The sequence below is a fragment of the Macrobrachium rosenbergii genome, chromosome 22, assembly GCF_040412425.1.
Source record: "Macrobrachium rosenbergii isolate ZJJX-2024 chromosome 22, ASM4041242v1, whole genome shotgun sequence".
NCBI classification, from domain to species: domain Eukaryota; kingdom Metazoa; phylum Arthropoda; class Malacostraca; order Decapoda; family Palaemonidae; genus Macrobrachium; species Macrobrachium rosenbergii.
In genome coordinates this window covers 18,615,102-18,634,928 of record NC_089762.1, presented here as the reverse complement: position 1 = coordinate 18,634,928, position 19,827 = coordinate 18,615,102, and the positions used below count along the sequence as shown (strand labels likewise).

At 37.1% G+C, this 19,827-nt stretch overlaps 1 long non-coding RNA gene across 3 annotated transcripts; it reads right to left on the bottom strand.

Moving 5' to 3' along the window:
* Positions 1 to 299: 299 nt before the first annotated feature.
* LOC136850377 (uncharacterized) lies at positions 300 to 18,469 on the bottom strand. 3 transcript variants are annotated; one of them, XR_010856607.1, is made up of 4 exons: positions 18,339 to 18,463; positions 10,602 to 10,715; positions 9,507 to 9,662; positions 677 to 879 (listed from the first exon to the last, which is right to left on the bottom strand). It is a non-coding gene; the product is annotated as an uncharacterized lncRNA (long non-coding RNA). The 3 variants fall into 3 exon arrangements; XR_010856606.1 differs by lacking the exons at positions 677 to 879; positions 10,602 to 10,715 and adding an exon at positions 300 to 449 and having other exon boundaries at positions 18,339 to 18,469; XR_010856605.1 differs by lacking the exon at positions 10,602 to 10,715 and having other exon boundaries at positions 18,339 to 18,469.
* Between the last annotated feature and the right edge of the window lie 1,358 nt (positions 18,470 to 19,827).

The window sequence follows — 19,827 nt, the reverse complement described above, 5'->3', positions numbered from 1 at the left end:
ATTAGTCACGCCTAAAACGTGCCAGGTCACGCATTTTAATCATTTTACTTTATGGTATTTATACAAATGTCACACATTGTGTATCACATGTTTCTTCATTCACAGGCATCAAGACTGTATCCATATTGTAGCTCTGTATGTTTTGTATTGTACTTTGTACTCGTTCACTGCATATTATTGTTTATTGTTTCGACCTCAGGTCACAGTCAATTCCATTGTCTCCCGCGGCCCGGCGTCAGTCGGCCGCAATATAAGCTGCCTGGATCTGTAATAAAGCAGCAGTAACTTTTACCTGCTCGTTTCTTTGACACCTTACAAACGTTTTGATCTTCAGGCCTCCATCTCCGTCATCAGAGGACAGATTGTTTTCCTAACTCCTTGTTCCCATCGCCGAGGGCAGACATTGTTGATTGGAATCGAGCCTTTCGCTGACCATTGTGAATCACATTCTGTAACAAAATAAAAACATGTTACTTATCAAAAATATACATGAGTAAAAAATAAAACTTTAAATTATTAAAGGGTAGTCATGCGAATATATTAAAGGGCAATTCTTTGAATTTTCAATCAATGGTAATGGTAAACAAAAAATATTGAGAAAAATAAGTCATTGTGCTACACTAACTGACATATCACTGTTGAGAAAACCTAACTGACATATCACTGTTGAGAAAACCTTCGTAAGTTATATGACTTTAAATACAATTCAGAATAAACGAATTGAAAAGACTGTCACTTACATAAGAGCCAGATATATTGGATATCTCCTAAAGGTACTTACTTAATGTAGTTTTTGAGACAAAATGAGTTAATGGAAAATGGACTTCTGAGCACACGTCACCCAAACTATTCAGTGATTTTCCCATTAACTAAAAAAACCTGAAGATATGCAAAAAGAAACTTCAAAGTCCTCTTTATAGAACAAAGACTTCGATGAGGTAGTTAATCAAGAGAACTATAAACCATAATCCGAAAATAAAAGAAGTAGTGCAAAAATCAAGATGAACTATAAACCATAATCCAATAGAATTGAAAATAAAATTGTATTTAAATTCAGGGAAACTATGGAAAAAAAATCAACCTGACCACTGATGATAATTGCTGGGCCCGGAAATTCCTTAGAAGAACCATTTACTTCAACGGGAATAGAATTGATAAAAGGTCTGTATATAGATTTTGTATTTTATTGTATTTAAATTCAGGGAAACTATGGAAAGCAACTTTAGTCCATCGAGGTTCAACAGCCACTGTATCATTCAAGTATCACTCAATTTTTATTTAGCAATTTTAAGTTTTTCAGGATAATTTGTCCGTTTATGAAATAATGTTTCCTGTATTTTCCCTGTGGTAACGTAAATTTATCCACAGAGCTTTTTATCTGGTTCCAGATATAAAATTCAGATTGAAAATGAATGCGCATAATCTTTACTGGAGCTCTTCATTTCATATTAATGAAACTGAAGTTTATTTGCAATAATCATAGTTTCATGAAACGAAGGCAGACATTATAACTGATGTATTGTATTTTCGATCGTATGCATGGATTTAAAATGAGTGGAAATGTTAGTTGCATGAATATTTACTAGTTTTTTTTTCCCAAATTCTAGTCTCAAAAACATTAATGTTAACTATAAATTAATTTTACTAAATTGTTTATTCCTGTTAACCTGATGATAATTTTAACATGGATCTTTAGTCGACTGTTACCTATTACGTTATGTAAATAAAATTTGTTCTAAACTTTATGTAAATAAAATTTGTTCCTAAACTCTCTCTTATTTATTCCTAAACCCCCCCCCCCCTCTCTCTCTCTCTCTCTCTAAGGCGAGGAAATGGGATGAATGTTTATGCGAAATCATTTGGTAAAATCATTCACTTGTACTCTAAAGACAATTCCAGCACCTTAGGATGTAGGCGTAACAGCGAAAGAAAACCTTAAAAGTAAAACGGGTGTGCTAGGGAAAACATTGCTTGAAAACTGGAATTAACTTATTATTCTAAATTATACAGTGCAAAATCAACACTATTTTTGCTCAAATTATGATATATCTGAAGTAATTTTCATAAATCTACATTTAACTTAATCATTATTGTTGATAATGGAGACTATGAAGAGCAATTAAACTTCCTCAAAGATGAGGATAAATTGAAAACCCTTTTCTTGTTTGTAATTTTGGTATATTGTTAAAAACACGCTATAATCCTTTAGCTCTACCAAGACTACTGCTCTCAATGTCAGAGGGAAAGAAACTAGATAATAGTTTCTGCAAAAACTGAATATTAATGTAGATGTCTGCTTCATCATCTACGTGGCCATTCTTTGTCATATCACTATTAGGTAGTTCAGCCAAACCACTGAGCTAATATTTTATTAAGCTCTCACAAGGATGGCCCAGAGGATTGTCTCGGAATATCTGTATTAGTAAAGTTCAGAATTGGTTAATTTACAGCTTTATAAAAACTTCATAATTGGATTTGCTGAACGTGATGATGATTGACAAAATTTTTTTATTTCTCAAAATGATTGGTATATGACTACTAAAACTGTCGTGACAACACTTAGGTTATTGAAGCAGTATTAAAATTTAATAGGAAACTAGGAAAGATAAATTCAAAAGGGTTTCACATCGGAAATATCTAAATATGTAAATGTATATTTAATATCTGTAAATTCATATATACTATATATGCATACTGAGTGTGTATAAGGTTTAAAATTTGTTGAGAATGCCAGCCATTCTCACAAAGATATAAAACTGCTCAATATTAAATCCTCACCGAGAATTGTAGCTGGGATAAAATGTCCTCCTCTGTCACGTCCCTATGACAGGAACCTATGCCTTAGATTCCCAAGAATGGGACATTCGATCAGCAGATGTCTCACAGTCAAGGGCACAATACAATCTTCGCAGAATGAAAGATTTTCGCCGGACTTCAAGAACACGCGCCAGAGCCTTGTATGTACAATCCTTAAGCCTGCACAACATCGTTTCTTGCCTCCTTGGCATATAAGAATACGCCAAAGGAGACACTGATGACGAAATACTGAGCATTTTTTTTATTTAAAATATTTTCCCAAAGGGATTGTCAAAACTTTTTAATTATCTGATCTACTAGAGGATAGGCTATGCATCCCGATATAGCAGTAGGCATCTTCTGGGTTCTGGGGAGGTGACTGCTGACTTAGCAAGGCGATCAGCTTCCTCGTTCCCAATCACCCCAACAAGGGAAGGCACCCAGCAAAATTTTATTTTTTTATCCCTTCACTAAAAGAAGCCATTCCAGTATCTTTAAAATCAGAGGGTTTAAAGAATTAAAAGATTCCAACGACTGAAGAACACTTCTCGAATCACAATATAGAGTAAAACTATTCCATTCTGAGTTAAAATTGCCTTTAAGGCCTTTAAAATTGCATGCAGTTCTGCTGTAAACATAAGTGCAACAGATGATAATCTTCCACCCCTTTCTTTATCTGGGAAGGCCACTCCAAAGCCAACGCCAGCATCTGACTTTGAGCCATCGGTGAAAACTGCAACGGAGTCATCATGTTGCAAGGAATGATCTAAAAATATTGACTGCATCGTCTAATAGGACATTTCTGCCTCGGTAAAATGAAAACATGTTCAAAATTTTACCTCTGGAATACTTTGCTGGTAAAATCTCCATCCTTGGCATGTTTAATCGCATGGGTAAAAATTTTACTCTAAGAAAATAATGAAGATACAGAGGCATCTCACAGCATGCTCTCGGTGGGAGATGATTTAAATGCTCCTGTACACAATCTTACTCCTCCATGATGAATTGAATTGAGCATTTTAAGGCTATTAGGCTTTGCTAAAGTGTACACTTCACACCCATAAGTTAATTTTGAAAAAAATCAAGGCTTTGTACAGTCTCAACATCTGAGTTCGGTCTGCACCCCACGAAGTGTGAGACAGAACTTTCAGCACATTCGTTGCTTTCAAGTATTTTGTCTTAATATATTTCAGATGTGGAATCCATGCCAGCATGCTATCAAAAATCAATCCAAGAAACCTTGTTTCACCAAGAAGCGAATTTTCTTCCCACGTATGAACAGATCTGGACCAGGACGGAATCCTCTCATAAGGCAAAAGTGCATGGTTACCGTTTTACTAGCTGAAAACCTAAATCCATTCACGTCAGCCCACGTTACTTATGTTATCAATGCAGAGCTGAAGGCGGCGTTCAGCCATTGGCGTCCTCGTTGCTGCAAAACATAACGGAAGGTCGTCGTCGAAAAGAGTATAAGCTACATCTGGGGGAATTATTTTGGATACCCCAATCACTGCTAAGGCGAACAAGGTTATACTTAAAACACTTCTCTGTGGCACTCCTCCTTGGTGGAATACATCTAACATTGTTGCTCAAACCTGAACCTGAAATAACCTATTTTTTAAAAATGCCTTGACAAGATGAGGTAAATTGCCTCTGAAGTTACATTCATAAAGAACCCTCAGAATTCCATTGTATCGTAAGCCTTCTCAAGATCAATGAAACAGTGACGTAATGCTGCTTATTAGCAAAAGCTTCACATATTAAAGATTCCATTTGAACCAACACATCAGTTGTGAAGTGCATAGTTAGACACCACGCTGAGCGGGCAAAAGATATTTACCACGTTCTAAGTACCACATCAAACGTGTTCACCATTTTTTCCATTATCTTACACAGACTTGATGTCATTGCAATAGGACGACAATTCTCTGTCTTTAATGGGTCTTTCCCTGGTTTCATGAATGGTAGTAATTAAACATCTCCCAAAGCTTGGAGAGGATATGCTCTTGGAAAATTCAGTTAATAGAGCTTAATATGAAAGGTTTGGTATTTTCGGGGGTATGCTCAATATTGAATATGTTATATCTTCCAGTCCAGGAGCTGATTCATTACATTTACTTAAGGCTGATTCAAACTCCCTCATAGTAAAAGGTACACCGTATTGTTCATTCCATGATGTATCAACATCTATTGCTACCTGTTCCATTAGCCTTCTTTGAGAGCTGAATAGGATCTGTCATCATTTTTCTCTGCAACATTTGCAAAATGATTAGCAATCTCATTTGCCACTAACTGGGGATCTGCTACTTCGCAACCATTGATCTTGATAACTGGAGGTTGACGAGTAAATTTGCCTGCTATTTTTCTAATTCTTCCAGACTAAAGTCTTGGGTGTTTTTGAATTTAGTGAAAATATAAAAATAGTCCAAGATTCCTTTCGTGCCTTTTTAATTTCCGTGCAGAAATGAGCCCTTGCTTTTCGAAATTCAACGTGGTATTACTCACATTTTCGTCTGAATATATGGTGAAAGCTGACCTTATAGTTCTGAGTTTCCAGGGAAATGGTCAGCGGATAAATATCCCCGACGTCCTGGGTATAGACCAGCTGAGAATATAACTGTATTCAAAAAGTCAAGAGCATCATCCACACAGTTAAAGTCATCAGCCGAGTCATCTATTGAGGTGTGTTCGCCCAATCAGATTTACCAATGTTCCATTTAGGTAGCCTCGAAGGTAGAGGATTTGAAAGTGCATTCATTACTATTTATTACTCTCCCATTAAAATCAATGAGGCAGCCATCACTGCATACAGATAAATCAATAGCTGATAATGTGCCTGTTTGAACATGAAAATTTGTAGACTTCCCCGTGTTCAGAATTCCCACATTTTCACTTTCTATGTTGGAACACAAGCAATTTTTTCTTTGATTGGTAATAATGTAACCCCAAAGAGGGGTTTCTACTGTTCCTATCTCCCAGAATAACAAAGGGACGTGGTAGCTGTTGAATGAGGGATTTAAATTCATCAGTTAGGAAGACTTCACTAGGTGGCAGATAGAGAACATACTGTATATGTTCTTTGCAAATGGATCTGCACACCTATCACCCACAGTGTAGACTGTATATACTACTAGGATTTTGTGGGGTGTTATTATGAACATATAAAACTACACCCTCATGGCTTCCTATAATTATGTTGTAAGTGGAACGATAGGCCGTATACTCTCGTGGGCTGAAACACGTATTACCAATCACAGTCTGCAAAGGTATACAGGAGACACTTCTCATATGAGCAGCCTAAGTTCTTCCCATTTAGCTCTTAATCCCAGACAGTTCCACTGGAGAAAATGACTGAACTCTACTTTGCTTTTGAGGCCATTAAACTGGAGCATCTTTTAAGTGCTTGCAGCTTATTGCCTTGCTCCTCCTTTTTCCCGGAAGGAGACGGATTATTTATGGCTGCCTTCCTTTTCAACAGGATATCAATCTCAGGAACACCAGGCAAAGCTGGGGCTGCCTGAGGAGGGGTGTGAGGGTCAGACAAAATTGGTGCATCCTCCAAAGCGTCAGGAGCACCAGTTAAAGCTGGCGCAGGATCCATGGTGACACAAGCACCAGATAATGATAATACAGCCTCCAATATGGCAGGAATGCCAGCCATAGCTGGCGCAGCATCCAAAGAAGTCAACACACCAGGTATAACTGGGTCAGCCTCCTGGGAGGCAGGAGCGCCAGAAATCACTGGCACTGCCTCTGAAGAGGCAAGAGAGCCAGAAATTACTGGCGTTGCCTCCAAAGAGGCAGGAGTGCCAGATACCTCTGGTGCTGCCTCCAAAGAGGCAGGGGTGCCAGAAATCTCTGGTGCTTCCTTTGAAAAGGCAGGAACGGCAGAAACCACTGGCACAGCCTCCAAAGAGGCGGGAATACAGGTCGCCACTGATCTTCCCTTCACATTGCCAAGGGAAGCACCTCTGGTAGCATTTATATTCCTTCTTCTGGTAGCAGCAATACTGGAAAAGGATATGCTAGATCTAACATACTGATTTAATACTTTCTCTTTTGCCTCTCTAAATGTGATACGCTCAGTTATCCTAAATGTCTGTAACTCCTTTTCCATAATGTACACATCACAATTCTGTGAAGATGATGGATGATTCTCTCCAAAATGTATACATATTGCTTCTTTATCACATACACCATATTCAGGTTCACTACATTTAACACATGTGAAAGGCTTGCTTTGTAGCTTCTGCCTACAAGACCCTAACATATGTCCATATTCTTGGCAATAAAAACATCTCGTTCTTGGGATATACTGCTTAACCATAAAGCATAACCATGGCGCTTTTATTACATTAGGTAAGCGGGTCGAATTAAATGTCATAATTGAATTTGGAAGTGGAACTAAGGCTCCATTAATCTTCCTTATTCTTTCAACTCTAATCACACCTTGATCTTTTAATTCTTCTACAAGCTTCTCTTCTGAGTATGTCATCATCTGGGGTTTAAATATCATTCCTTTGGTGTGACTCCAAAAAGCATGTACTGAGCAGTCTGCTTTAACTCCTCCGAGATGCGAAAATGCTTATAATTTTTCATTTCATTCGCTAAGGCCGATTCTACTGTCAGTTTTCCTCGACCTTCAGATGATATCTTAAGCCCTTGGCCACAACACTTCACAATGTCTCCGTACACATTAAATATATCAATTAGAATCTTCCAGATCAAAAGTCAAATATTTATCATAAGAGGTTTCAAATATACCTGGTCCTATTTCACATACATTTCCGGTTCCTTTACCTTTGCTCCGTGCTGGAGCATAGGGTTCCAGTCTGATTACACTAGGTTTCCTATACTTTTCCAAACACAGGTTGTCAGGTGAGGGTGCAGACATCATCTGTGCCAAAATGGTATCATCAGAGGGTCCACGGGTACTCGATTCTTTATTGCTACTACTCATAAAGATCGAATATCATAAAAAAAAAGACAGTAAACCTGAAAACCTTAAAAAGATATCATCAGCCTTTCATGGACCTTATTCTTCTACGAATGGCACACGTGAGAGTCGACTCCCAAATGCCTGTCCCTGACCCTACCCCACAGGGGATGGCACGACACAATAAATGGGCCAAGTTTAAGCCAAACCTGCTTGTTAGGACTGAAAGTATTACAATATAATCATTCCCACTGTAATCATATTATGGGCAAACCGGACAGAATGCCGAGAGTCCTATCCCAAGAACCAGACCACCCCTGGAATCCATGGCCTAGCCCTGCAGAATAGTTCCACCCTTGAGCTATCACTCTGATATCTCTCGGTTCCAAAAATTATCGGGTAGTTGATGATCCTACCACAGTTCCCACTATTTAGCTTCGTATATAAGCCCAGTCCCAGCTATGATACCTTTTCCTGTTTATCAGGTCCAATAAACTTTACCAAAAGTGGAAAATTCCACAAAAATGGACCCAAAGTAATATATAATGATATATGGGACTCTTGGACTCAAACCCAGGAACAAATTCCAGGGGTTCAAGAGGCCCCTCACGACGGTGGTCCCACGTCGAGGGGGTATTTCTAAAAAACTGACATTCCGTGTCCAGTATATTTTCAACTTTCACAAAAAAATTGTATAACCTGATATTATTTCTTTACATTTGGTGCACATAGGGATAGGACCATGTGGGGTAATCATCAAATATCCACGGGTCAAACGTTTAGTGACAGATTCTAAGTGGAATCAAAATTACTTGCAAGTGTCATTCCTTTTAATATGATAAATTCCATATTTCAACACGGGGCTTGATCTGTTTTAATTTGTTGCTCTAAGTTCATTATTTCATCATATTCTGCCAATGAATGTTGATAATGGGTTTCAGAGTTGTTATATAAACACAAACGGGAATATCTACGTGTGATCTTGACATAGTATATTCCCATCTTCACCCCCTTAATGCTTACAAGAGCAGGAATCACAGATATTGATAAGTTTTTTGCTGGTGAGTCACTTACCTATATTTTTATTGCATTATGCATTATTACTCTTCCTGAGTAACGATGAAGCCCTACGAGCCGGTTCGCCATGCTTAACTAGGGCTGACAAATTTGGGGAGGGTTTAAAAGCTCCTGTGCATACTCTGAGTCCCCCCTCTTATGAACTGGATATAGACTTTTTCACGTTGTATCCGTGGCTAATTTTTCCTTTGATATCCATAGCCTAGAAGAGATGTAACAGTTGCTTGTACAGTACTGTTAAAGCTGGTCTATCAGCTCCCCAATTTGTGAGATATCTGTACCCAGTTCAATGCAACTTAGCATTGAGCTTTATACTGCTAAACACGCTTTCCAGTTTAGGGTGCTGCCCATCTGCTGTTCAATGGGGGCCAATAATCCTGGGTGTGGTTCACCAAACTCAGTTATTTGGCTTTCTACCTGGCCAAAGAACAGATCTGGGTTATTAGCTTCCCTGACGAATCTGGAGAGCTTAGTGTCCCTAAGAACTTGGCCGGTGTTAATTTTATCTAAAACATTAAAATACAATGTGGCTTAAGTGGAAAATTTTAACTATTATCATTCCCTCTGACGATCGCAGCAGTCCTCGTAAAGCTTAAGGATTTAAAAGTTTATTCCCAAAACTTATAAACAAGAAAGGGGTCCTATTTTACCATCATTGTCAATGCTAGCACCAAATTCATCAGGGGTATATACTTACATATTTTGAACCAAGACGGGTTATGTCCTCTTGGATGTGATGAAGGCTTCATGAAGCATCAGAGTCAACACTAAGTAAATGGATCTTTGGGGGTAGGAGGAGTTCGCAACTTGGTAGTCATTTCCAAGTAAATGTACAGCTAATGTAACGATCATCCTGGAATGTACAAAAATTTAAGACAATGAGGATTAGAGGATAAAGTTTTTTCTTTTGTGGAGTTCATTATTACTTATGTTATTTGGGTTCTGCTATTTCTTCTTATCAATTTGAACAGGTTTTCTTCAATTCCATTATGAATTAATAGTTACGGATATGTGATTAGCCGGTGATGAACCAATTATAATTTGTGTGCATACATAAGGCACAGTGTTTAGTTCAAGTCTTACATAATTGTTCCGCTGCACTGCCATCTGTTTATGTTTTTTGGTATAAATATTCATTCACAACCGATTTTGATAATGTTTTTATGCTAAGAAAGGTGCATCTGCATTGAACCATCCAAACTCACTCTTTCTCAGCCTAACCTAACAAAAGGCGCATGTTCTTATGAAAGAAATGGAGGAAGGGGAGGGTGAATTGACTACCATTTCCATTCACGTGCATGGTTGCCCCACACGGCAACCATGCACCCGAAAAAGCGTGAAATAGGGCGACAATCCAAAAAAAGCAAGAGTGACAATCTCTATATGTTGGCAGTTTCTTGTTGGTTTTCACTCTCGATGGAAGTGGTTTGGAGAAATGTTCATTTTAATGAGATATAAAATAAATACCGAAACAGTTACAGTAATTATAGTCTCTGTAAAATAATACAGAGAAAAGGAATAATATAAAATTTCATAAATGGTTTAGGTTACAATTAATACTGTTAAGAGATTCTTCAGGAGTTGGTATTTATTTACTTTAATATTCTCTCTCCGTTGTATTAACAGAGTTGCTAATTACTTTATTCTTCTCTCTCCACTGTATTAATAGAGTAGGTCACTGAGAAAAAAACATCTTTTGGAACTAAGACAGATTATCAGCAAAGGAGTGATGCTCCACAAATACCAGTTGTCAAATCTAAAAATGAAATTTCCATTCAACAATAAAACATACCTCACGGAACGTTTTCATTGTCAAGTTATACAGTAAGCAGATGACCGGTTGGTTACAAATGTGTGAAACATGACTACAGAGGAATCTGGGTTACTTCCTTTGAAGTTAAGTTACCTGAAAAGCATAATTGGCTAAAATAAGTCGTCTACCACAAAAAATATAGTTGTGAACATTACCCTGTCTTCCAAAGTACCTAACTTTGGTGGTACAGCTTTCCTAGGTGGGGCCGAGTCTTCATCAGTTTTAGGGGAGAGAGACTGGGTGATATGGAAAGTGGCCCTAGCCGCGCCCCCCCGCCCCGATCAAATTTCTGCGGGCGCTACTGGTATATACAGCCTTTAGTATTGTAGTATGCAGTACAAAGTTGTATTATATTTACATAAATAAAACCAATTTGGATGTTTTGATATGTACAAAATAGAAACACAAGACTGGAATACACAACTGCACTGCTAAAGAGATTAACTTCTCCTAACAGCAGTTACCAAGGTCTAGACCTTGGCAGTTCCGTTGACCATAGTCATTGCAACGATAGTGTGGTGCGTGCGCGCGCGTGTGAAAGAGGGTGAGTATGACCAAAACTACGAAGTGTTATATAAACTGTCTGAACTATAAACTACACAATATTTTGATGTTTTGACCTACTTTCTATTGATATAAAAATGATAAACAACACTGTGGCTAAGTAAACGACATGTGCACGCTACTGATGGTAAGGAACAAACCACCCACTTATACCATTCTCCTTTCATTAAACAAGATCTGTTTAGACAAGTTGACTTTTAAGCGCAGCCATCATCATAACTCCATGGCACCTTGTTTCAAAAAAATAAAATATATTGATTCATATGCTATCTCGGCAAGGGTCAGGTGTATTATAAAGTATTCTAGATTTGGTCGAGATTTAAGAAATAAAATACAAGCAAAAATTAATTCCAGTTCCTAGGCAGTTCTCTAACTACCAAGAAAATGCTTGGTCATTACCTCCCAAAGAAATCTGGTCCTTTTAGTATCTTTAAACACTTACGCAGGAGTATGGCCTTAACCCGTGCACAATCTGCCGAATCATCTAGTGTGTCAATCTACCCCGGGGTCGTCATTTGCCAATAATGTCTTGTTATTCTTTTGCCTGACAGTGTCAGTCATTCCTTCTGTGGGCTTTCGAGATACCAGAAAGTCCCTTTCTCATCCTTCTAAATACAATATATATAGATTACATAAAACACTGAATATTTACCAGTCCTACGAGGACTCATCATTACCTTATAAAAAAAAAATACTAGGCCAAATGAAAGACCAAAAAAAGAATTATTTTTGAACTTCAAAGTAACCGTAATTTAACACTGAAAGATTGCTCATAAATTCCTCAAGTTCTATAGAAAAAATCGCATCCAAGTGTGATATATCCGATCACGTGGGTGGCATCTGAGGTGTTCTTTCGCTCTTTCTGGATTCTAGCTCTTGAAATAAAGAAACAGTTGTGCTTGCCTGACAATACTTCACGAAGAAAGTCACAATACAACACAAGCATTTCATTCGTCCTTCAACCAAATGAAATTGTCACTCTGATCCTTTATTTTTCCAGTTCAGTAATCAATAATTTGCGCAACTTAACCTCATATTCAGTCTATCCAGATGAAAATTTAAGACACGTAGAACTAGAGCCACAAAGAAGTTTATTTACGCTTCAAAGCACGCTACACGGCAGCATGTCATTTTCCCCATCCAAAAAAAAATTTTTTTAACAACAACGACGCACACATTCCATGATTTAGTATAAAAATTTACCATGATGACATCTAATAGATCTTCTTGCCGAAAATTTTTTACATCATTAGTAGGCACTAAGAGGCCTACAGTTACTTGTTAGCTTTCTTCTTACTCTTAATGCTTATCGTGACTATGGCTGCTGTTACTGTTGTAGGAATCGCTTTTGACATTTAAATTTTCTTAAAACATTCAGTAATGGATTGTATATGGTCCTAAAGTATAAAGAAGGCAATTTAATGTGTAACAAAACAGTGGTTTGGTAGAATATGAAACAAATTCATATACTTATAATACACATATGCATATATATATATATATATATATATATATATATATATATATATATATATATATATATATATATATATATATATATATATACATATATATATATATATATATATACATATATACTGTATATACATATGTACAATCATACATCTGTTTTATGAACAGAAGTTTACATTTATATGAACGTGAGCCGGTATCATAAGTTTACCTGAACTGGAATGAGATAAACAAAACTCCTTTATTGACAAAAATCAGCTTCTTAAAAATTACGAAGAATGAAATCCAATGTTTACAGTGAAAACTAACTAGAAATAATGCTCCAAAATCATAAACAACTTGACAAATCATGAACAGGACTAAAAACAAGTCATCTCAATGTCATACCACCTAATCCAGTCTAGGAATGGAAAACTAAACTGGACAGTCTCCATGTGAAAAATCACACATCTTCATTCACTAAATTGGATCACAAGTCCCATTGAACAATTATCAGACTGCAAGGACTAACAACATTTCAATAACTGAGATTTATTCTAAACGGATTTATTGTTCAAGAATTCTGAAAACGCATTTGCCAGCCCGTGTCTTGTATTTCGCGACTTCCTGTGGTATGCGAATGTTTCGGCATTTTCCTAGGAATAGTGAAAATGGGGTTGACCCAATTTAAAACCTGCAGCCTTTACACATACAAAGCATACATTTATATGAACTTACCTTAAAACATCCTAATCAGCTGTTGACTCAATGTAACCAGTCATGGGAAATTGGAATACATTATATGTTGAACAATTATGTTTAATCATGATTTCAATAAAGATCATGGGCATGTCAGTTATTTAAAAAAACTCCATGTGAGCATATTGGTTATATATATTGCATGTTTATTTGGAATGAAGAATCAAAGACCAATTTTTATACCATCCTTCGTCCAACAATCACAATGGGAATATGATCTTTTGTGGTGTGAAAGAATCCCATTTTTAAAACTAACAGACTAGGGCTATAAAAAGAAAGAATTAGGTTATCTGTCCCATTTAGCTCTGCTATGACATCATTAGTAACCCACCTCAGTCATCATAAATGCCTTCACTTTAACTGTCACATTGCACCATATCTAACTAATCTTGCACTCTCTTAGAGCCCCGTGGCCTACTGTATTCTAAATGCCAAAATTTCATTGTAAGCTCTGCACGACTAAACTTTAAGCTTCAAAAACTCCACGGTTGACCTGTAAGCTCCCAGAACCCTAAAGCTAAACTGTAGGTTAAAAAAAACTCCACATTTAAGCTCTTGGCTCCCCAATATTCCACATCTGAGCTGTACAGTGGGCTAACCAAAACTCCACAGTTAGACCGTAAGCTCTCATTCTACCACTGGCTTGTAAATGACCCAGTATTCCATACCGGACTGTAAGATTCTAATTAAGTCCTTCATTTCTTCAGTCCAGATATAAAATGGGCGCTTGCATACAATCATGGGGCTGCAGACCTGGTAGCGCTAAAATCAACATTTGGAAGCTCTTAGCTCAGATAACTTATACCCATCATTAGAACCTTTTGTGTTGACGTCATTGTCTGGCTGCATTCTGTACAGCAAATCTTTTAAATACGTACTATGGACATCCAGTGTTGATACCTATAATGTACAGACAGTACGACTTAAACAATACAGGAATAATCCTATCCAAAAGTTTGATTGATTTATAGATTTTAGGCATACATGCCACGCACTGGGGCAACTAAGGCCATTCACCGCTGAAACAGAAATTGACAGTGAAAGTTTGAAAGGTGTAACAGGAGGAAAATCTCGCAGACGCACTATGAATCAACTGTTAAGAGAGCGTGGCTAGTAAGATGGAAGAAAGAGAATATGAAAGGAGGTACAGTAAAAGGAATGAAAGAGATTGCAGCTAGGGGCCGAAGGGATGCTGCAAAAACCCTTAAGTAATGCCTACATTGCACCACATGAGGTGCACTGGCGGCACTAACCCCCTACGGGGCCTATCCAAAGGTGTGACACCATTTACTAGTTTTGCAGCTGTAATATGCATATTGTGCAATTACAGTACTGCATTTGAAGTTAAATCCTAGGTAAATTATAATAGATCAAGTTGCAGTAGTCAATTCTATATGACAGTTTCTTAACAGAACACAAGATATTTTTTGACAAAAGCAATGTCTCTTAGATGATCTCCAGGATCCCTTACAACTATCAGCTAAACACTGAGAAACAAATTTCTCTACAGTAGTAGTACTGTAAATCTAAGTACTAATGGACTTGTTTTTACTTGCAACAGATAATTATTAGCCCTAACCTTTTATGCACCGCACAAGTGAACAGTAAGCTTCCTAAGCTGTCTCAACTTAATCTTGACCTAGACAACTGCAGATGTTCTGATTTACCCTACCAGTTACAACTGAACCAAAAAGCAGGCTAGAGAAATTACAAACAAGCTTTAAATCGCCTCAACAGTCATAGGCAGGCAGTAAACCCCCAGGCCTCAAAGGAATAGCCAAACAAGCGCTATAGTCAACATTTTTATTCCATTGACACATTTCGGTTTTAACACACTAAACCATTTTCGACCTAGGATAGAGGCAAAACACCAAAAACTTAAAACCTTTTTTCATGCTAGTAAAATGCAAATCCAAGAAAGGTGTATTTTACTAGTAGAGAAGAAAAAAAAATTAAGTTTTGGTGTTTTGCCTCTATTTTAGGTCGAAAATGGCTAAGTGTCATAAGGTCGAAACGTACCAGTGGAATAAAAATGTCGACTAGAGTGCTTGTTTGGCTTTTCCTGATGAGGATCAGAGTCCCTAGGAATCAATCTCTAGCAACTTAAGACATCAAAACAGTCACAAGAGAATAGTTAAGCTGCCTAAATTCTCAGAGGCAAATTATGACATATTAATTCATAAACAAGTTACCTGTCAAAGCTGCCCGAATTAATTAAAACTGTCACAGCCGGACTAGTTCCTACTTAACTTCCCGAGATATTGAAAATCTACTTGAATTTCCACAGATGAGCTGCAACCTGCCAAACCTCTTACGCGTGATCATGATCTAATTACTGTTACGAAAAATGTCTTTAATCTTGCTAAACTGTCACAGAAAAATGATAAACCAACCTTAAAGGCTCCAGTTGCTACAATGGTGACATTCACAAGAGTGTCATACCTCACAGATACAAATTCTATATCAACTATGTCAAAAGGTCACTCAAACCTAAAGGTTATGTACTTTCATTATCCAGAATGAGAGCACCTAGGAAAATTAACAATGATCTGGACTACAAATGACACTCCAAAGAGAGAACACCTGTCACAAACACCAGATATCTTAAAACATGTTAGACTTTTTGAAACTTAGAGCCTCAGAGTCATCACAAATCACAAAGATGTTATTTGAAAATCTGAACTTACTAACTGCTAATTTGGTATAAAAATATGGTTACAAACAACTCCATGACATAACTGACAAAGGCTTTGTGAATAGATTACACATGACCACATGAAAATTGAGGCAAGGCCTTTATAATGCTGTGGGAACTGAAGCAAAGATATATTTTTGCATTAAATGCCAATGCCATTCTTTCAAGCTCTTAGCTTACAGAGGGAAAAATATAGTCCAGAAGGGTTGTCCATTTGACTTTTCCGCCATACAAATAGTGAGTGCCAGTTACTGACGTCTGCCCAATAATATTTTTGCAATTAGGGAAAAAACCTTGCCTAACATGTGCACCATCCATACATGTGAGATCTAAACATGAGGAAATATAAATCTTTTACTAAAAACACAAAGCTTATATTTTTTTTGGACTACTTTCACCATCAATGCTTGGGATAACCATTCATTTAATTGTTCCTACTTCTCTAAGAAGCAGGTGGGACCAGACGAAGGGAATTTGGGTTTAAGGTTAGAGAAAATGATAAGAACCAAAATACACTAAATTACAAGGGTCCATTTTAAAAATCATGTCTCAGTGAATTTGGGGTAAAACCAGATTGACACTTAAAAAGGATACACCTGACCCTGTGTTTACAATGTCATGATTTCTTAAATTATTTATTAAGTGCACATTTAGTTTTATTTTCAAAACTCATGGTAAGCCTCATCAACTACTTAAGCATTGCCAGGAGTCATGTTGCTTAATGAGCTGGTATCTGGGAAATGAGCGGAAGAACCATGTTTGTATGTGACTTAAGAGCGTGTCACTGTGACGAGGAATCATTGTGATGATATCTCACTGGGAAACCTTTCAATACGTTTAAATGTTATTTTAAAGATTTTTGGGCAAATTGTGTCATGACTCTTCAGTGAATTGAAGTTAAAATATTGCATTGTGTCCTTTTAAACAAATGAGTTTTTTCCTACCTGTGAATACTATGAAAATTTTGGCTTAAAGTAATCTAATTAAATGTGGTGTGGCTGTCAAGCTGAAGTGAGGTGAAATTGGGATGAAGGTAAAAAAAAAAAGGGGGAGAAGGCACAATAATATTGCCAAGGCCTATGAACTTTCCATGTTGACTGTATCTATGGTTTACACGAAGACAGCTGCAATTACTGCAGCAGACATTAACCAAAACATCTATGGCTACCATCATGAAGTAGAGATGAGTTTCATTCGCGCAGGATCGAGACAAGAGTAGGAGGAAAGCCAACGTTTCCACCTAAATAATGAATGAGTCACATTCGTCTACCAATCTCAAGGAAGGTGTTGGAAGACCAAATTACAAAAAGACCTTTGCTGCAGTCCATGGAAAGTGACCCAATGTTCTCTAATCATAGAAAAGCAAAAAAACAGCAATTGCAGCATTGTCTAGTTGATACAGAAGGTCTGGTTCATGATGATGACAGAATAAAATGTTAGTGATCCGCCTGAGTTAACGGCAACTGAGTAGGAGCTTGCAGGTGACAATGGCTTCAAAGAGAGAGGAGGTAGAAGCACAATATTAGAAACTGTCTTAGGGGATCCTTACATGTTTTAAGGATGAAAACAGCTACACGAAAGAAGAGTACCTAGCACTAACTAAAGCTGATCCACAATGTTTTTGATCCTTGGGATCAATGTATCTACAAAGATGCTGAACGAAAATAAACAAGTGTATCCAGCAAATGACTACCTACTACTACTTTCTAAACCCCTATTCCTTCTGATCAACCTTCTTTGTCTACTTGCCCCTCCACTGTGCACATCAGCACTCCTTAACTTTCAATATTGGATAAGAAGTCTCACCAAGTCCTACCTCCCAAAGTTTATCACTGTACAAAAGAGTACTTCTCACCAATCCCCACCTAGTTGTCATTCGTAAAAACTTAGTCCACTTTGTCCTTGTCATAACACCTGGCGGCTAGCCAAAAAAGATAAAAAACCGTTAAACTTTAAGAAAAGGGGGGCTCCATCGATGACTTTGCCTGGTTTTAACAGGTTATGGCAAGTAAATTTCATTTAATATTTCTAATTTTTTGGTATTTCTGTGTTGTTTAATGGACACGTACTTAAGATCTTAAATATTTCATGAACAAACTCTTGACTGATCATCCCTCTCCAAAAATAACCTTTCAAGTAATGTCGCTAGCTTCACACTTTCCGACAATGTCCTTTCACAGCTCTGTAACACAAATTCACTTTTATCATTTACCGGCTTAAGGAATATAGCCTAAGCTACCACTTACCGTATTAAGGCAATAAAACGTTCTTCTCCATACACTATTCGTGAATACACTCAATGCACAAGAACGGTTTTCGTGGAATAAATAAAAATGTCTATTATTACTAAAGAGAACTTTCCTCTACTGTGTCCGACTGACAAATGTTTAACAGCGCCTTTCATAGCACCCTGTATGATGACGTCATTTGGCAACTATTGACAGAAACACTTAATAGCTAGTTTACAACTCAGACCATTGAAAAGTCCATTGAATACTTCCGCGAACGTTTTGAAATTTTTCCTTCCTTTTATGATAGGCATGCAAATTCTTGATTGAAAGTATGATAACTAGTATTACCTTCTTGCTGATATCTTTCCGTGAACAGCATTATCGTTAGCCGTAACAGTAATGGGACCGTCAACGTTTTCTTAAGTGTTTGCGTCACCTACACTGGCAGGTGTTAATGAATGTTTAAATTCAAAGTATTGGTCCCAAAAGCCAATGGAAATATCACTAAACATAAAAAAGTAAAAAATCGCTCCCCGGGAAAAGTATTAAGGTCTGCGTTAAACGGCCTCCAGAAATACTTTGAATATGATGATTATACAGACTGTTACAGTGATTGTAATCGCATATTCATTACCATTTGGAAATACCTCTTTGTGCGAGCCGCATTTCTTGGCTGCAACTTCCTGTTTTCACAATACTTACTACTTCATCTCCCAAATTTACACGCTCTTCACCAATCCTCATTTTCTTTACGCTTTATGTATTTTAATGTAAAATTCTTAAGGTGATTTTTTTTTACCGTTTTAAATTGTTTTATTACCATTTATCTTGTCGCTTCATATACACCCAACTCTTGTACATCCTTCGTTATGTTCTCTACCATTCGAAGGAAAAAAGTTTTTTTTTTTTATTGTACCAAATAACGTTAGTGTGTCTTCAAGACCTGCGATGTGGCAGGTCTCTGGTCAAAGATTTCGAATTTTCAGTCTAGACTTGCAAAATTCTCTTGGCCGCGTAATCATAAAACCATGTTTTACGAATTAAAAAAAAAAAAAGATTCACAAGCCGAAATTAAAAGAAAAAATCCATTTTCTTTAAAGATCTTTTATCAAGGAAAACTGCTCAAATGTCTTTCTATTGAGTGTTCATCAATGTCTACTTTATGGTTGAGCGATTTAAGAGCTGCAATCTGACTTATTCTCACAAATTTCTTAACAGGATACTATAAGAAAATACGAAATAGCTTGTCTTCTTTACCATATTGCAACGGTAAACTTGCTAACCAGTCATTATTTTATGCTCGGAATTTAAGCACGAATATCTTATGTATTGCCAGTCTCCGACTGCATTTACATTATGAAAACGCATTCTTTCTCAATGTCTAATAGTTTCGTCCTTCCTGATATTTATATGATAGAGCTTATTTTCGACGGTTGTATGAAACGTTATGGTTATTACAGCTATTGTGAGAAAAATTATATATAGGTTCTCATCCAGATTCCCT